This window comes from Dryobates pubescens, chromosome 13 (assembly GCF_014839835.1).
Source record: "Dryobates pubescens isolate bDryPub1 chromosome 13, bDryPub1.pri, whole genome shotgun sequence".
NCBI classification, from domain to species: Eukaryota; Metazoa; Chordata; class Aves; order Piciformes; family Picidae; genus Dryobates; species Dryobates pubescens.
Window position 1 is genome coordinate 1,637,607 of NC_071624.1, and position 18,110 is coordinate 1,655,716.

The following is an 18,110-nucleotide window of genomic DNA, read 5'->3' on the forward strand; positions in this document are numbered from 1 at the left end:
CCAGCAGATCAACTCCTGCCCCCAGCTTGGTGTCGTCAGCAAATTTACTGATGATGGACTCGATGCCCTCGTCCAGATCATCAATAAAGATGTTAAAGAGCATGGGGCCCAGCACTGATCCCTGGGGCACACCACTGGTGCTGGCTGCCAGCCGGCTGTGGCACCATTCACCACCACTCTCTGGGCTCGCCCTCCAGCCAGTTCCTAACCCATCGCAGTGTGCTCCCATCCAAGCCATAAATGGATATTGCAGATCAAACACTGAGCATAACATCATCCAGAAGTTCTGTCTTTCTTCTTCTGTTTTACTTAGGTCAATAGATTCACTGAATTGCATAGAATTTGGTGACACAGAAGAATGAAAGTAAAGTGTTTCTTTCATGTAAAGAATAGGAAAAAACAAACCCACTAACACCAGAAGAAGTAAATGACAAAAATCCAGACCACAGACTATAAGACTTGACAAAAACCATTCAAGCAGCCAGCCATTATCACAAAAGAAGAAATAGCATGGATTTGTTTCCACAAATAGCTACCACAGCTTGGAGAGCTTGAAGTGCATTGAAGTGGAACCCAGTGGAGGCCACAGAGAGGAAAAGAGGGCAGCAGAGGTTATTTGAACCCAGGAATACATGTATTAACTGAGATACAGTCATGTTGGGCAAACGTTTTGGAGGTAACAGAGTACAGATTTAGAGATCAAGGAAGAAGAAAGGGGCAAATGAGTTCAAAGAGACCTCATTGACTCTGCCATTCATTCTTGACCTCTAAAATACTTGCTGTTTATGATGAAAGCAGTGGCACAGGCTTTGCCATAGCCTTGTTAATTAACTAATTATCTAAGGCCACAATCATAATGAGAGCTACACAAACAGCATTCAGAACATACTGTCATTCCCTAGATCAAGTTACAGCCAAGGAAAACTACATTCCTGGTTTATTTTCTCCCTTTCAGCCTTCTACAGAATTATGATGATGAGTTAATGGCTTAAAAGTACCTTTAGCAAGTTGGTACAAAGCTCAGCTTTCACTGATAATCAGCAATTCGAAGGAGCCCATAATAATGCTTTAGTTTCAGTTCCGAGTGGCTGAAGGCTTTTCCCCTCTCCAGAGCATTCATATGGTTTTGATTCGTTGCATTCTCCAGAGGAGACTACCAGAGTTTGCAGGGATGGGGGTGATGGGGTTTAAAGTATCATTTACATTTCTGAGGGGGAGTTTTTTGGACTTGCCTAATGCAGATCAACATTTGAACAACAGAAATGACCAGGTTTGAAAGTAACTGTAACCACTCAGGAAGGAAAAGCCAAACCCCTCTGTTATCAATAGATAGCTCTGTTCAGTGTGCAAGAATGTCTAAAGAAAGCAAACTGAGGCTGAATAAGGGATATGAATATTAAAAGTATTGCAAATTCCATCATTTATCATTAACTTTTAGTGTAGAAGGACATTGAGACACTTGAACCTGTCCAGAGAAGGGCAACGAGGCTGGTGAGTGGCTCGAGCACAAGCCCCACAAGGAGAGGCTGAGGGAGCTGGGATTGTTTAGCTTGGAGAAGAGGAGGCTCAGGGGAGACCTTATTGTGGTCTACAACTACCTGAAGGGAGGTTGTAGGCAGGTGGGGGTTGGCCTCTTCTCCCAAGCAACCAGCACCAGAACAAGGGGACACAGTCTCAAGCTGCACCAGGGGAAGTTTAGGCTCAAGGTGAGGAGAAAGTTCTTCACTGAGAGAGTCATTAGCCATTGGAATGTGCTGCCCAGGGAGGTGGTGGAGTCACCATCCCTGGAGGTGTTCAAGAGGAGATTGGATGTGGCACTTGGTGCCATGGTCTAGTCCTGAGGTCTGTGGTGACAGGTTGGACTTGATGATCTTTGAGGTCTCTTCCAACCTTGGTGATTCTGTTATATCCTGATATGGAATAAGTAGAAATAAAAGTATTGCCAGTACACTGATGGGCATAACCACAGATACCAAGAGGTTTCTAAAGGAAGAAACAACTGGAGCTACCCACATCAATTGCTCCAGAACTGCTCTTCCACACTGCCAGATAAAAGCTGTAGGAGGGCCCATGGGGCTCTCATTTCACCATGAGCTTCCTACCACCTCAGTCACCATAGAAGCAGTACAACAGACACTTAGCCATGTCCTCATTGGCTTCTGCATAACAGCACCAAAGTGGAAACTTAAACTGAGAACAAACAAATGCACACTGAAAACATGGAGAAATAGCTTACAAACCTATTGAGAGCTGACTGAAGTTTTTTGCACTCCATAAAACAATTAAATGAGTTAAACTAGGCATAGAAGCATGGATCGACCTTCTACCAGCAGGGCAAAGACGGGAAGGGGTAGGCAGTGAAGAACATGCCTGTTTAAACTCCTCTATTGACATCCTAGTTGACTTGTACATTATGAATGCATTTTTAAAAGAAGTTACAAAGTTACATGTCCTGCTTTATGTTGTAATAGAACTTGTTTGGTGTTAGTTTAAAGCCTTTGTTTTTATTTTGGGAAGAGAAGATTAGGAGAGAAGATCCTGGCATGTTCTCTCAAAGCTTTTGCCCATGTGGGGTCTTGTTGCTTCCTCTTACAGTAGTAACAGATGTTTGTGAATACACTCCATAAGGTTAAAAAAGAAAAAAGCCAAAGGGGAGGAACAAAAAAAATAAAGGGTGGCAAAAATATAAAGGGGAAAAAAAGGACAAAAAAGGAGGACAAAAAAAAGAGAGAAAAGAAAAGGTAAGAAGGGGGGGGGAGAAAGAAAAACAAGAAAAACATGTTTTTAAAGGGAAATGGAAGAAACCAAGCTTGGCTGTTTCCTGAGCGTTGCATGTTCTATGAAGGATCACAAGAATTCAATCTCTTACAAGATGTCAATAGAGCTATTTAAAATAAATATTCTTGTCATTTACTTCACATATGAGGCTACAACTGCTGAACTGGATCCTAAATTCACTCTTTAAATGGTACACATACTGTTGTCACTGTATTTCTGATGTCTGTTTTCAGCAGTTGTTAACAAACTCTTTGAAAGTCAGACCTCTCAAAAGTGCCAGAACATCTTGGCCAGCCAAAAGTCTCTGTTGGTCTCTACACTCCACATCCAGTAATTAGTACTAAATCATCTCATGCAGGCCATCAGCACGGCAAAGAAAACAAATATGCTCTGAAAAGAATCAAAATTTTTATCAGTTTTTCCTCACACTGCTGGTACAGACTTTATGGAACAACTGGAATTTTCTCTGTAAAGTGGGAATTCCTTCAGGAGAATCAGTAGAAACATGGACTGTTTGAGGGTGAACAAGTAGTTTCTCAAGCTATTAGAGGGAATATTAGAGTAAAACCTCTAGTAGACAGCTTCTCATTCTCTACTACAAAGGCATGTTGTGACAGGACAAGAGGTAACAGCTTCAAACTGGAAGAAACTAGATTTAGATTAGACATTAGGAAGAAATTCTTCCCTGTGAGGGTGGTGAAGCATTAGTTTGTCCAGAGAAGCTGCAGAGGCTCCAGCTCTGGAAGTGTTCAAAGCCAGGTTGGATCAACTGTTCAAAGCCTTGAACAACCTGGTCTAGAACAGGAGGTGCCCCTACCTGTGGCAGGGTAGATGATCTTTAAGGTCCCTTCCAACCCAGACCACTTTATGATTCTACTGCTTTACTCTTCTAATTGGCTCCCAGATCACAGTGATCTCATATCACAATGATTGTTCTTTTAGGCTATTGAAAAGTGTGTTTCGCCTCTATCACACATTTCATTCATTTCAGAAGGGTAACCCTATGTGCACCCTGTAGGGCCACAATTAGACATGAACCTTTCCCATCTGGACACCTGTGTTGTACCATCAAATCCTTGCCACACCAGCCAAGAATATTGACCCAGAATTATACAAAAATAATAAGCATACAGAAAGTGACAAAAGAGCCTGGATGTGGGTATAATACAACACCAGCTGGGCTCTCTGAACATTTGTTTTTTTTTAGTCTGTTGTGAAATTTGTACTTTTGTCACTCAACTTCCTTTACAGACTTGGGGAATGAGAATCCATTGCACCCAGTTTCCAGCTTCCACAGCTCAACCCAGGCGTGTTGCATGTTAGAGTTTAGGATGAAACACGCACGTTGCAGGAAACAGTTACAATACATCCCTTATGATGAGAATGAAAACATAAACAAGGAAATGAAAAAGCCCATGTCTAAAATACAACTAGCAGTTGCTGCCACAGAGACTATATGAGGCAGAATGAGAACTGCATTTCAGCAAAACTGCAAATGCTCCTACAGCCAGACAAGAAAAGCCACCTCCTTTGCTCAGCAGGATATTAAAGTTTATAGCTGTACTTCTTATTTCTAGATAGTTCTTTGAATGCATAGCTTCTGGCTTCCTTCATTTCTTTTGTATGTAGTATGTTTGGATTTCTCCTTTTTTTTTCTTTCTTTTTTTTTTTCTTTTCTTTTTCTTTCTTTTTTTTCTTTCTTTTTTTCCTTTTTCTTTTCTTTTCTTTTCTTTTTTTTTTTTTTTTAAAAAAAGATCTGAACAGTCATAAATCAGTCCAGGCTGTGGAGGTCTTAAAAAAATGCAACAGTTAAAACTGTAACATTCATAAATACTTTTATTACCCTTTCCAGGCTTGTGGAATGGTTTGACATTCATGTCTCTAACTTGGCACAGTAACCAGCATAATTCTGGACGTGAGCAAGCACACTAACACCGTCATTTCAGGCTGTGTAAGCAAGCAGAAGAGCTTGCACGCTCTTCTGTGCAGCAAGTGTTGTTAGTGCTATAAAGTGTGTATGACATAAAGCAGGGAAGGAATCCCATACTCATTTTTCATAGAGAAGAATCACAATTGTTAAAGACTGATTTGTGTTGCTGACAGACACGTATCACACACCTATGGGCAATCTGGTTGTTGCTTCCAAAGGGTACAGGCATGCTGGGGAACCTTGCTGAGTGAGTGCTAATAAACCTCTGGAAGAGACATCATCACTGTTCTCCTAATGAGCTGGCAGATGATCTTTCAGTTCCACCAAGCAAAGAAATTAAAATGAGTCCAAGTACAGAAGTTGGGATCCATATCCAAAGAGCCAAGCAGGGGGCAGAAGGAATAACTAGTTGTCTCAAGTTGTAGCATAACTGATGGGTCTGGTTTAGCTGTGAATGATGATCTGAATCACTGTAATACACAGGATTTGCAAGTCATCATGGAATCATAGAAGGGTTTGGGTTGGAATAGACCTTAAAGATGATCATCTAATTCCAACTGCCATGGGTAGGTACACCCCCCAGGGTTTCTCAAAGCCCATCCAACCCATCTCTGAACATTTCCAGGGTTAGAGCCTCTATAACTTTCCAGGGCACCCTCAGAGAACTGGTACTAACCTCTCGTAGGAAATGTCAAGCATTGGTTTTATCCACATCTTCTTTACTACTAAAAAGACATCAGTGTGCTGGAGTGGGTCCAGAGAAGGGCAACAAAGCCAGTGAATAGTCCAGAGCATGAGTCCTGTGAGAAGTGGATGAAGGAACTAGGAGTGTTTAGTCTGGAAAAGAGGAGGCTCAAGGGAGACCCTCTCACTCTCAACTATCTGAAAGCAGACTGGACGTGGGGATTGATCTCTTCTCCCAAGTAACAAGAAACAGAGGAAACAGCCTCAAGTTGTACCAGGGGAATTTAGGTTGGACATTGGGGAAAATTTCTTCACTGAAAGAATGGTCAAGCCCTGGAACTGACTTCTGGTTGAATCATCATCATCTGTAAGGGATGTAAGAGGCACAGTTGTGGTGCTGAGGGATGTGGTTTAGCAGCAGACTTACTAGTATTAGGTTCGTTATTGGACTTGATATCTTAAAGGTCTTGTCCAGACTAAACAAATGTAAGATCCTAATAAATGTTAGGGTTTAGACATAAAGCAGGCTCATGTCACAAAACCACATCTAGTTCTAATCCTTATTTTAGGCTATACAACTCCCATTTTATTGCTTCTAAGCCAACCATCTCTCACATTTTCAGTCAAGTTTGTTTGGTTCAAAACAATGCTTTGCAGTTCTGAGAAATATCTGAAAGGAGCTACATTCACATATGATGCAAGATGGGTTGGATATTTGAAGACAGAGGGAGTGCAAGGATGAGATCTAGGAAACAAAGCTAAAATTAGCTGAGAACCCCAAACACTGCACACAACATTTAGTGAAACAACTGCCAAGTGCAAAATAAAACGTAACACATACATTGCCATCAGTTACCCCTTTAAATCAAAAGGTTTGAAGATCTGAGTCTGAATATGATTGCAGCTGCAATTCATGAGTCAAGTCAGTGCTAGTGTTTTGAATCAGTCCTAATAACACCAATTTAAGTTACTTCCATGACACTCAGGCACCAAAGAAGTCTTGAGATTTTATGAGGTGGCTCAATCAAGTACAGAAGACTTCCTTGATTTAGAACTTACGCAGATTTCCCCCAAATTAAGATTTACTACTGCAAATGTTAATTGCAAATACCACTGAGGAGGGATAATAGAATTCTAAGTACCTTGAGAACGCTTTTGCAATATATCATATTAAGGCTCCTATGACACAAATGGATTTAGTACATATAAGACATTCTATAAAAGAATCAGAAGAAAAGAAAAAAGTCAGATTACAGTTCCCAGTCTTCGCTGCATTTGCAATTCATGACAAATATGTTCACTGCCAAGCTGTCATTTTATATTAGAACTTAATTTTCCTGCTATCGATCTCTCTCTGTTTATTCTTTTTCTCATTCTTCAGCTGCCAGGATTTTGGAGGATCAACAACAACCAAAACTACAATAAAGAACCTGAAGTCCCAAATAAATTTTGTACACATCCATTCCACACCCATCAGCCAGAATGATTTCTACAGTCTCAGGCAAACTTTCATTAAAGCTGCCTTGCATTTGAATAACAGTCACTGTTTAAAAGAGGAAAGAGTAAAAGAGGCATCTTGCTTTCATGGTGAAGAGGAAGCTAAAATCAAACAAAGGTACTTCACAGCGTAGGTGTATGTAATGTAGCAGTTTCTATACAGATTATGCCCTGTTTCTGAAAACAAAACCAGACAGGGAGAGAAATATGGCCCACAAACCAGGTGTTAGATTTCAGTAAGACTTAATGCAATACATAAACAGTAAAGGAAAATGAACTGCAAGAGGCACAATTTCCCCCAGCACATTCAAGTACATTCCATGCTCATTAAGGGGTCTGGTCACTACGGACACGCTAAGTGAAAGAGCCATACATAGACTCTTACATCAGCCTTTTCAAGCACATTTTGATTTACTGCATTTGCACTTCTCCAAGCTGTTTTTGGCTGAGAGATAGCATGGGAAAAGGTAGACCAAAGAAAGTGTAAGCCCAGAGTGTACAATATCTTTGTGGCCCACAGTGATGGGACCCCCTCTCCTGGAGAAACAGACACATGTTCCCAGCTATGTAAATTCAAGACAGGAAACCAGTGATATTCCTGGGGTCTGAAGCCAAATGACCACAGCAAATCTTCATGTAATGACAGCAACTAGGAATGTTTTCCCTTGATATACACAAGATTGTTGCCAGGACTGGTAAAGACAATGTTAGACACAGTAATATTCAGAACAACCATTCATATTTAGATGATTAACACTGTCAGGCTCTATTAAAATCACACTGGAGAAGAAGAATCTCTAGATTAAATCAGTCATTAAATGAATTTACCCTGATTCAGATATTCCATAGGAAGGAGACCACTGAGGATTAACTCCCTCCATTTTAAACTACATTAATTTGAATTTGACACACATCACCCTTCAGATGGCTAGCTCCTAAAGTTAAAAAGTAAAAAAGCTTAGACTGAAACACAAGGTCATTTTGTTTAGCTAGAAGCCCAGGTCCTAGACATTTCTTCTTCCCACCTCTGACATGGTTTCACATCTTTATGGTTTATCATAATTCTCACTGATCCATTCTTGTTTGTTTGGAACACCGTCTGCTAAATGTATACAAGTTAAGGCTGTGAAACTTCCTAATGGGATGTCCGCAGCAAGCAACATGAAATTAATAATCAAGAAGTTACTGGCTGTGGATGGATCACCTTTTAAAAGCAGGCAAATAGAGCAGGAGTTTGTGGTACCAGTGACTAAGTGTGACAGAACATAAGTTCCTGGCTGATTAACAGCTTTCAAAAATGAAAGAGCTCTGCGAGTACAGGGCTCCCAGATGAGCAGCTTGGCCTCCAATACAGTGCATTCCTATTGGCAATAATCTCTTATATGGTACCACAGAACATACATCCAGGAGACTAATTTTTACACCCTGAGGCAATCAGCTGCTATGCAAAAAAGTGGGCCAGCTCCCAGTGAAGTTTCTTATCTGGACACTGCTGAGTTGTATTCTTAATTAGATGCAAAAAGGAACAGGAGGAAGAAGAGGACACAGTCTCAGGCTGCGCCAGGGGAGGTTCAGGCTGGATGTTAGGAAAAAGTTCTATACAGAGAGAGTGATTGCCCATTGGAATGGGCTGCCTGGGGAGGTGGTGGAGTCGCCGTCATTGGAGGTGTTCAGGAGGAGACATGATGGGGTGCTTGGTGCCGTGGGTTAGTTGCTTGGGCGGTGTTGGATTGGTTGATGGGTTGGACGCGATGATCTTGAAGGTCTCTTCCAACCTGGTTTATTCTATGAATATGTATATTCTATGAGTCACAGCTTAGTTTTGTCACTGATGTGACTTTTGAATTTCATTTGACATTGGTAACTTATTTCTCTTGTTTGGACAGCTTCTGAGCACAGCCTCACAGTGCTATGACAAGTTTTTTATAAAATGGAAATGACCAAACTCCAGGTACCTCTCTTGGTCTGCAGCCCACTTTAGAAGCAGTCAGCAAAGGAACAGAACAGTAGCATGCTGCTCAGGCTGTATCTGATTAAAGGCGAACTATTCCTCACGCTTAAGGAGCATTCAGCCAGTTTACCTCAAGGCAGGATTGAAGGCAAGGGAAAGGCACTGCAGCCCCTGGGAAGTCCTTGCAGCCCACGGAAAGTCTGTAGAGACAATTTCTAGGATGTATCAAGCACAAAGGCAAACAGTGCCCAAGGCAAACTGGAAAATATTCCCTCCCTCCAGTAACTTGAACATTAAATCATCACCTGCAGGCTGAAGCTGTCATTTCACACTGAGTAGCATCATATGGTGTCAGAAGTTCTACTCAGCTCATTTAATCTCCCCCTTCTCACCCCAACACACACAGCGGTTTCTTACACAGGCATTAACAGAATAGTGAATTACTTTAAGGAAGGAGTAAGATTTACATGAATATATAACATACATTAAAGTCTTGATTAAACTCAGCATCTGCCTTCCAGTCACTTCAATCAATTCTACACTGAATTAGTTTGGGGTTTACATAAAAATATGAAAAAATAAAATGCTGAGAACTTGATTTTTTTTTGTCTAAGTGCTAGCCTCAGAATGAAAGTCGTGGTCTAAAAGCAGTAAGAATGGATCTTAATGATTACAATACTGCTCATGCAAGAACCAGAATGGCAAGATTAATACAACCACTTCAAAGCTGCTCCTGCATTGTAGACTTTAAAGCATCAAAGTGGCACTAGGGGAAATAGCTGAGGTTCTGGTGAAGATCAGACAGACAAGACTTTCTTCTTCCACTATCCAGTCAAAGCACATTGACCATTACCTTTTGGTAAAAGGCCATCTCTCAGAGCACACACACTGTCACTATGGTATCTCGTGTGGCAGTCGCATGACTAAAAATACAATTACTTACATTAAAAAAGGCAGTCACAAGTTGGGAACTCAAATTATAATTCCTATCATCATGCGAGTTGGATTAATGACAAACCAATAGAGTAAACCATTATCAGTCTGGGGCTGCAGAAAATTGTTTGACTTACACACAAGAATGTCATACAATGCTATAGGTTGGAAGAGATCTTTAAAGGTTGTCTAGTCCAACTCCCCTGAAGTCAGCAGGGCCACCTTCAACTACAGCACGTTGCTCAGAGCCCCATCCAACCTGATACAGGATGTTTCCAGGGATGGGGCACCTACCACCTCTCTGGGCATCCCAGGGCAGTGCTTCACCACCCTCATTGGGAAAAAATTCTTGTCCTGTGTGTAAGAGGGCAACAGGCCCTGCTAAAATGTCTGGCCCCTTTCTTATAGGCCACTTTAAAGACTGAACACCCACAAGAAGGTCTTCACAAAGCCTTCTCTTCTCCAGGCTGAACAACCCCAACTCTCTCAGTGTGTCCTCACAGCAGAGGGGTTCCAGCCCTCAGGTAATTTACATGGCCTCCTCTGGACCCAACTCCAACAGACCCATCTCTCTCTTTTGCTGATGACCCCAAGAACTGGACACAGCTTGACCCCAGAACTGGACACAGCTCTGTAGAGGGGTCTCACTAGACAAGACAATTTTGGAACACAGACATCCTTCTAGAGCTCATACACACCTGACTAGCAAATAGAAATCAGCAATCACTCCTAAATGAATAGCATGGATTCTCCATTCACTTAATAAGAGCATTTTGCAGACCTACTTTTACAAGGAGAGTTGACTTAAGCTACAGGATACTGGACTGATGTACACATGTACTGATCAGATGAATAGTGTATTTATATTTTAGCATAACACCATCTAAGCACAAAATAGTATCCACAAAAGGTTAATTCATCAACCATGTTGACAAAAATCTATTTTCAAATCATATTTAGTTTCTGGTGTGCATTTTATCCTGAAGAATCTTAAAGAGGCTTTGAAAAATGCAACAAAGCACTGTATAAATGATATACATTCTATTATTTACCTCTAAGGTGAGCTCTAGCACCTGTTTGACACCGAGCAGTGCACCTACACAGCAGGCCACAGCTTGAAGCAGAACAGCTTGCTGTATTAAAACTGCAGATGCAGTTCAGAGCCAATATAATTGCAGAGTCTGGAATTCCATCAGAAGGACAAGGTTAAAATTCCTTTCACTACTTCTTGCAAAAGTTTGTAGAACTTTAATTACTAAAAAGGTTTCCCTGTAGCCACTCTTGTTTTGAATTGCCACGTCCTCACTCAACTGGCAGTTTCAGTGGTCGGTAAAATCACAAAGGAATCATATTCTCAGCCAGAGTTTCCTGACAGACATTGCCTGTTGGAATGAGTTCAGGATTTTCCATTGGGTGCAGGTGAGCCTTTCCAAAGCTTGGTTCACAGCTGGGAAGGGGCCACACTCATTTGCCATCCATCAGGTAAATGGCATCTATCATTTTTTAATGCAAATACCTTGGTGACACTTCCAGCAAGATTGGTTTGAAATTGCTTCTTCTCTCGACACCAAGAAAGCAGACTGACATGTCAAAAAAGTAATTTCAAAGGGGCACTAGGTCAGGTTGGACAAATTTAGCAACAGCTTTCACACTCTTCATGCCTTTGCCTTTTGAGTGACCACTATCTTATTATTATTTGTCCTTAACCAAACTATAGTAGGAGAAAGGACACCGTTTTGTTGTCAAATGTACTTTCTTCACACATTCCCCACACAAAGATGCCTCTGCTTCCCAGCAGGGCCAAATGCCTGACATGGTGCTGACAGAAACAGGCCACCAGAGGGCGATGTGGGCCTGCCTCACCTGGCTGAGGAGGGAGCTGTCATGTCCTCCTCCCTCCCTCTTCTCGTCTCACCTCAGGACTTCTAAGATTGCACTTGCAGGGTCAGAGTACAAGCCAGGAGCAGTGGTGACAGCAGATGTGACAACAGAGGTGGCAGAGGCAGCAGTGTTCTTTTCCCACCCCTGCCTTGCCCCAGTGGTGCCTGCCATCTTCTCTCAGCTCTGCCAGAGAGCTATCCCATGAGGCAAGAACCTCACACCCGTGCCTCAGGGACCCACACAATTATCAGAGAATGACAGAAACTAAAAGGAGAATGGCTACAAAAAATAAGCAGTGGGAAATAAGATGGATTTCAATTGTGTCCAGCAGGAGCATGGCAATAGAACTGCATCCTCACTGCTGGTGAGCATGGAGGGTTAGCTCCCCAGCAGCTGCTGCAGACTGTAACTTTAATGGCTACAGCAGAGGGTCACACCTGTGGCATGGAAAACCGCCCTGCCAAGGAGCTGTCAAGGACAGAGAAATGAGGTTTTCTGTCATGCCACATGCTTCCAGGATTTGGAACATTTTTTCCTCCTAGCAGGATATTGGCCCAACAGACAGAAGTTAAGATCCACATCCCAACAGAGCACTTCACAAAAAATAAGGATGGCAAGCAGTCAGTCCTTCACAAAAAGGCAAGAGTCAGTCAAAGCCTGTGGCTTCACACAGGTAACAGGACACATGGATACTGCTGTGACAATTAGCTCCCATTTTGTGCCAGCCAGAATAAGCACTGGCACAAGTTGCACAGATGCATGACAAGCCCTTACAGTTAATGAGACCCTGTCTATGTCCACGTGTTTAAGCTGGCTGCCTTTCTCCTTGTAACCACCACAGGCATAACTGCCTGATCCCAGTCCTCTATTAAAAACAGGTATTTTTATCACTCTTCAGCAAGATGATGCATTTCAGCATTCTTTTTTTACCAAAACCACAATTACCTTACTGCAGAGTGAAGGAGAGGTTAATAATTAACAAGTTAAACTTTCCATAAACCTGCTTAACTGTGGGGGCACATCTAAAGGCTTAGGAACACAGCTGAGTGCACAGTAGTTGCTGACAAATGTCATCTTTTACATAGTAATGGACATCATCTAAACCCTATGGAAGAGATTTAAGCAAAAAAGATAACCTTTCTGGCACCTGTGATAGGAATAAGAACATACTTAAGACATTATTTTTGCCCACTTGACAGCAAGTAACACCAGTATCCACTAATTATCCTTCTGTTCCCTGAACTACGCATGTGTGGATGTAGCAGAAAAGCACTTCAGCCTGTTAATTACAAAGGTGTTTGGGTTTGTTGGTGTCAAATTAAAGAAGCACTTAAATTGTCAAAATCTTGTCGCAACTATCACTGTCAAATGAGACCAGGTCCAAAAGGAGAAAGAAATTAGGAATTAGAGGGCCACTATCACTTCATCGGAATCAGTCTCAGTTCCTTTCGCTGTTGCTCAGTGCTTTTGGAGCAGAGAGACGTTATGAAGGAAGAAACCGTTTTAGCAGTATTACAGTCAACCATCCCACCACCTAAATCTGCAGAATCCCTCTTCAGATAACTCTGGTTTTGATGACAAAATTGTTTGGAGCTGACAAATTCAGCAGCCCTACAGAAGCAAGGCTGCTGCAGCTCTGCTTTCAAAAGTCCAGCCAGTGGCTGGAAAGCCTTCAATCTACCCAGCAGCTGGTCACAAACCCTTTAATCTTCAAGCTGCCTCTTACACTTGTTCATACATGCCAGCACTCACGCATACGCACTATGGATACCTCTGAAACTGGGCTTAGACATTCATTTGGTCCTGCAGCTGGTCCTGGATCCCCACTCTCCTGACCTAGAATGCTCAAAATAGCTGCTTGTTGATACCTGCTCCAGGATAGAAAAATGCCAGAATGTGCAAGAGGCCACATTTTCTATTTCTGTTACCTGTTTTTCTTAACTCATGTGTCCTGTTTTGCAAAGACCTTCAACAGCAACAACCTCAGTTCACAAGATTTTTTTTCCTCCCCACAAATGGATTTTTTTCCCTTCTACCATAAAGACTATTCTTAGAATGAGATCTGGGCTGCTTTACATTTCAAATGCCATCACTCTTTTTTTCACCATTCTTTTTACTTTCATCAGAAGAAAACTTTTTAATGATTATTTTTGTTAGGAATCCTAAAGGAATAGCTTAAGAGGAGTACTAAATCACTTTTGAAAATGGCTGCCCAAGACTTTTGGGAGAAAAAAGGGCTTAATGGTATTTACTTTCAGTCTCAAGGAACTTTGCAAAGTTCAGAATCTGTCGCATCTCAACCACTTAAGTACCAACATAGTATGCACACGTGGCATAGGTCCCTTTATGTAGAAAAGGGAAAGCAACCAAATCACAAGGCAAACTCAAGACCAAACCATCAAACCAACAGAGATTACAAAAATGCTCTGCTTTACAGTCCCATACAATATAGCCATCATGAACTTCAAAAGCTGCTCTGCTGAAAAGGATAGAATCGAATTTGATACAGAGGACAGCAAAGCTGTAACGACCTGGAGAATATACCTGTGTGGCAACACAAATGACTTTCTTCAAAAGAGCCATCACAGTTGTCATCATTATTCCTGCTTCATTCAATAAGGTTTTGATCATATTCTGGAAATAAACAATCATTCTCTTAAACAATGGAGAAGGAGGTCCCTTTTTTGGACCACAGGGTGAAATCTATCTACAGCTTACCTGGGTTTAGCTGTTTAACTCTACTTTTCTACCGTGTTGCAATTTCAGCACAAAGCTGCTGACCGCTTCCCCCCCTACCCCCCCGTTTAATTCACAGATTGAGTCCTTTTCGTACAACAGAAAACCGCCACGAGAGGGCAGCCGACTTCTTTCCGCCAATCTCTTGCTCTCAGTATTTTCAAAGACTCTTTCTGTCGTATTTTGCACTCAAACATTTTGCATTTAGATGCCTCCTCATACACTTCCAGATACAAAATTAGAACACAACAGCTGAAACCAAGGTGTTTGGCATTCATAATGTTGAAGAGAGCATTGGAAACTAAAGCCATTATACCTACCAGAACTGAAACAAAGGGGAGGGAGACTGTACATCAGCACTGCACTGAAAAATAAGCTGATTTTGATAAGGAAAAAAAATACTGTGAGAACTCAAAATGTTTAAACATCACACAAACAAAATGTGCCACTCCTACCTCAACTTCAAGGCAAAGCCAGTATCTCCAACAGCATTTCTTGAAGCGGAAGCTTTTAATTTCCATTCTATCATTAAGCTAAACTGTGCAGCTGCACAAGTCAGTGTTTTCCAAGTTGGTTGGTCTAACTCATCAGTGAATCTCTACAGGAAGAGTATTAATCCATTTCACAGTAACTGGATTCACACCAGTTCCTCTTCCAATTAAGTAACTGATTTATTACCTTAGTCCATACAGAAATCCACTCACAAATTAAAATTGCATCATAAATCAGGTCAAACTTTAAAGCCTAATAATTATCCAAGTTTGATAATGCCATTTGCTTATCTGTTTGTCACCACAGCCAAGTCAGAGGTTTGCAAGAAGGAGCTCAGCTCTGCAACACTTGAAGATCTTCCAGTAGCACCAGAAATACATCCGTTCTTTCAGTACTGCAGATTCTCCAAGTATGTGGCTTAGAAGAGAAGAGCCTTTCTTAATGAACCATGCATATATATAAATGAATAATTAGTTTGGGTTGGGAGAGGGATGAGTTATCTTATTGACCTGATAATGTCCAGGCAGTGACCCTCAGACACATAAGTAAGCAAGTACTAGCAACTTGGTAACTCAGTTCTTGTTCACTCTCACTGCTACAGGAAAAAGGGAACATTCATGGCATTAGGACAAAAATATGAAAAGTACCCTTTTGCTATAACTGATCTGCATCTTCAGCCATCTAAATGATAGGAAGAGTCTGACCCTCCTGTTCCTTTGAAAATCTTGCTCCAGATTTTCCTTAAATACCCCAATCCAGGTTTCTTACCACTGCCCCGATCATAGCGGAAAGCTATTTTGGGTGAAACAGCTACTGTGCTTTTTGTTACACACAGTACAAGAGAGATGAAGGTAGTGGAGATCCTCACCATGACAATTAAGTGACCAGAGTGTCTTTCATATGAGGGTGGGCTGAGAGAGCTGGGGCTGTTTAGTCCAGAGAAGAGGTGGCTAAGGAGTAATCTCATGAGTGTGCACAAATATAAGGGAAGGTTGTAAATAACAGGGATCTTTGCAGCACTGCCCAAATGAGACACAGGAGGTTCCACTTGAATGTAAAGGAATGTTGCTGGCTTTTTACTGCAAGGGTGACTGAGGAATGGTACAGGTTGTGAAGAGAGGAAATACTGCTCTTGAAGCTATTCAAAAGCTGTCTGGACAACAGAGACGCTGAAATATCATAAACGTATTATTCTTGTTGGAGCTCTGGAGCAGTTTCATTAACAGCGAAGTATACATCTGCTTAAGGTAAGCAAACCATAAGGATACACTGTGAGATCTGTATTTCCCCTAGAAAGACGAAAAGTTACTTGCCTGTTAGTTTTCATATTGACTTCTTTTCTTCTTCAGAGGAAAGACAAAAGTCTGCAGGAAGAGCAACAACTGGAAACAGTTAAAATACTGTAGGTGCCTTTTCATTCTACTACACACCCTGGCCCTGACTGTACTAACTGTTACAAACTGGATGCCACAAGAAGAACTAATACAGACAAGACTTCAACAACTAAGTGCACTCCTCCTTTCATCTTGTTCCATTCCCTCATGGCCACACCTCTTTTCTTACACATTTATCCACCCAAGTGTTACATTCAGCATGTGGTCCTCTATTTACACACTGTATATTTGCTCTTCTTAAGTTGCTCAGCACCACAGTAACTTTCTTGAAAAACATCATGTTACTGATCATTCCTTTATTCAGAGACCATGCGGTAAGCAGTGACAGCTGGGTATGAAGTGCTTGGTATGAACAAGGCTGGCAAGAGCATGAAGTATTCCTCCATACACTCTTCTACTCTTCTTAAACACAATGTACGTTTACAGGTAACAATGAAGGAAAGGCAGAGAGAAGCTAAATAAGGAAGGAAATACCAGTTTGTGTACCTCTCTAAGCATAAAGAGAACTCTGGTTAAAGGGTAGTAATACTTCATGTTTACTATCACCATTATCAGGAACATTCTTCAACACAACAGAGAGGGACCTGAGGGTGATGATTGACAGCTGCCTAAACATCAGTGTGCCCAGGTGGCCAAGAGGGCCAATGGCATCCTGGCCTGTATTAGGAATAGTGTGGCCAGCAGCAGCAGGGAGGTCATTGTGTCCCTGTACTCGGCATTGGTTAGGCCACACCTTGAGTACTGTGCCCAGTTCTGGGCCCCTCAGTTTAAGAAGGACATCGAGACACTTGAACGTGTCCAGAGAAGGGCAACAAGGCTGGGGAGAGGCCTTGAGCACAGCCCTGTGAGGAGAGGCTGAGGGAGCTGGGATTGTTTAGCCTGGAGAAGAGAAGGATCAGGGGTGACCTCATTGCCCTCTACAACTACCTGAAAGGTGGTTGTAGACAGGAAGGGGTTGGTCTCTTCTCCCAGGCAACCAGCACCAGAACAAGGGGACACAGTCTCAAGCTGTGCCAGGGGAGGTTTAGACTTGAGGTGAGGAAAAAGTTCCTCACTGAGCGAGTCATTCGTCATTGGGATGTGCTGCCCAGGGAGGTGGTGGAGTCGCTGTCCCTGGAGGTGTTCAAGGGGAGATTGGACGTGGCACTTGGTGCCATGGTCTAGTTGTGAGGTCTGTTGGGACAGGTTGGACTCGATGATCCTTGGGGTCTCTTCCAACCTTAGTTATACTGCGATACTGTGAAATGCACCATTGAAAACAGAGTGTGGAATGCCAATAGTCAGAGAAGTTACGCTGAGTTATGTTTTCTTTGATGAACTAGCACCATTGAATCACAAGTCACAGACTAAATAATTCCTAGAGGTGTAAGAAACCTTCACCATTACAAAATTCCTAGGTCTATTAAAAAATTAGTTTTCAATTTACTCCTAAAGAGATGAAAGCAGTCTGAAGTTCTCGTATCTACATGTCAAGTCACCATCAAAGACAGTTTACTCTTAAGTCTAAACATCCTGATCAAGGGGAAGAAATGTCTAAAAATCAGCTTCACAAGTCTTGACTAACTAAAGAAGTAAGAAAGATCTACTGTGTTATAAATACACACAGTACAGTATGTACAGGTCTGATCTTACAAAAGAAGAGCTCCCTAGGCCATAAAAATACTAACTCAGCTACAAAATTCTCTTAGTGTTTAGTCAAGCTGTCTCAAGCAATCACTATATCAAACTCCTAAAACACTGGTATGTTTCACAGCACAGCAGCCTGAACATGTTAACAAAGGGAAAGAGCCAACACTTTACCATAAAACTGATTTCTAATCCTAACTTCTCACTC